Genomic DNA, 2283 nt, shown 5'->3' with positions numbered 1-2283 from the left:
TGTCTATTTAACAGACTCTAACACGGCCTAAGCCACCCCACACGGGCATGTCACACGGGCGTGTCCCTGTCGAGCCCAAGTCTAGTTTTACTCGAAAAATGCCACTTTTGAGGGTTTTGAAGCAATCTAAAGTCTATATAAACACCCGAGAAGGCACCTAAAGGGGACACACGGAGTAGGAGGCAAGGAATTACTTTAGGGGTTTTTGGGTTTCTTTATGTTTTATTATTCTTCTTCTTCTGAGATGTTTTCTTTTACACATATGAACTAAATCCCCTAAATACCTAAGGGGGATGAAACCTAAGACTGATCTTGTTACTATTTTCTGAATTATATGATAAATACTTGATTTGTTCTTAATTATATATTCTTAATTCTTGCTTTAATATTCCAGGATATTGATTCAAGTATTGATGTGCTTATTCAGAGGAGCAAAAATCCATGTCTAAGAGTAGATCTAGCATAATTAAGTGGAGTTGATTGCACCTCTAGACATAGGGTGACATAAATCTGCCAGATTAGGGTCAAACCTAATAAGGGAATCCATAGATCGAGTTAATGCAACACTAGGGGTTTTAATTAGAAAGAGATTTCAATCAATCAACCTACGGTTAGACGTTGTTAGGCTTGAGAGAGATAATAATATAAATTAAGGATTTCTACGGATCAAGTCAAGTGAATAAATTGTCTAGTTCAGAGCCAAATAACAAGTGAAGTCTAGGTGGATTCTTCCTTGGGTATTGTCTAAATTAACCAGTTTTCCCAAAAGTATTTTCCCAATTTATTTCCTGTGCATTCTTAGTTTAGTTAATTAGTTTCGATAAAGCAAATCCCCTTAATTTTAGGCTAGATAATAATAAAAAAAAGGTTAATACTAGTACATTTAATTCCTGTGGGTTCGACATTCCGGTCTTGCTATAAGTTATACTACTGTTGGATAGGTACGCTTTCTTTTATCGTGATAATAGTTAGTTTTCAAGTACGATCAATCATAAATATAAAACTTATCACGCACATCAAGTTTTTGGCTCCATTGTTGGTGAACTAAGATATTAGGAATGCTTAATTTTTATTACTTTAGCCATTTATTTCATTGCAATTTAAATCCTATTTTAATTTTACTAAATTTTCTTTTTACTTCTGGTAGGTTTTTATAGTTTATGACTAGAAGAAACCCGTCGGGACCATTACTTTTTAATTGTGAGATCGAAAGCATAACTAGCAAAAACCGAAGAGAAATAAGGCGAAACCTAAGATACATAGAGGAAGAGCGAGAGGACGATTTTCACACCACAACCGATGAGATAGCTGAAAATCAGGAAAATCTACTACCTCCTGCGATTGTTGCAGATCCAGTAAATCAGAATCCTGCTCCTCGTACCATGTGTGATTGTGCTAAACTTAATTTAAAAGGAACTGAATCGAGTATAGTTAGGCCTGCTATTACTGCAAATAATTTTGAACTGAAACCTAACAGGATTCAAATGATAAAATAGTTTGTTCAATTTGATGGTTTGCAGGATGAGGATCCAAACACTTATTTAGCGAATTTTCTGAAACTATGAGACACGTTTAAAATTAATGGCATTTCTGATGATGCCATTTGCCTTGGGTTGTTTCCCTTTTCGTTGAGGAATAAGGCTAAACAGTGGTTGAACTCGTTACCACGAGGGTCAATCACTACTTGGGAACAAATAACCAAAAAAAATTTACTTAAATATTCTCCGCCGGCTAAAACGGCTAAATTGAGGAATGATGTCTCTTCTTTTATGCAGATGGATCTAGAAACTCTTTATGATGCATGGGACAGATATAAGGACCTATTGAAAAGGTGCCCTCACCATGGGTTACCTTTATGGTTACAGGTTTAGACTTTTTACAACGGTGTGAACCCCTCAACAAGGCAACTTATTGATGCAGCCGCTGATGGAACTTTGAACAACAAAACACCTAAAGAGGCTTATGAATTTATTAAAGAGATGTCACTGAATAACTATCAGTGGCAAGTCATGAGAACAAAGCTGACAAAAGCAGCCGGTGTTTTCAACCTCGACGTGGTTACTATGCTATCTAACCAGGTAGAACTATTAAATAAAAAGATTGACGGTTTGTATAGTTCTACTCAGGTACATCTAGTGATGAAGTGTAATTTAAATGGAGGAGGAGTACACACAAAATATCAATCCTTCAACCCTAGCACCAAGGAGGAACAAGTTCAATATATGGGTAATAATAATTTTAGACCTCAAAATAACCCATACAGTAACACTTATAATGCAAGTT

The 2283-nt window shown here is 35.7% G+C and overlaps 1 non-coding gene across 1 annotated transcript; it reads right to left on the bottom strand.

Annotated features, from left to right (window-relative positions):
• Positions 1-1742: 1742 nt before the first annotated feature.
• Positions 1743-1849, bottom strand: LOC128281882 (small nucleolar RNA R71). Its single transcript, XR_008272164.1, has one exon. It is a non-coding gene; the product is annotated as a small nucleolar RNA R71 (small nucleolar RNA).
• Between the last annotated feature and the right edge of the window lie 434 nt (positions 1850-2283).

The sequence above is a fragment of the Gossypium arboreum genome, chromosome 1 (assembly GCF_025698485.1).
Source record: "Gossypium arboreum isolate Shixiya-1 chromosome 1, ASM2569848v2, whole genome shotgun sequence".
In the NCBI taxonomy this organism is placed as follows: domain Eukaryota; kingdom Viridiplantae; phylum Streptophyta; class Magnoliopsida; order Malvales; family Malvaceae; genus Gossypium; species Gossypium arboreum.
The sequence above is the reverse complement of the archived record's forward strand: the minus strand, read 5'-3'. Positions and strand labels throughout refer to the sequence as shown.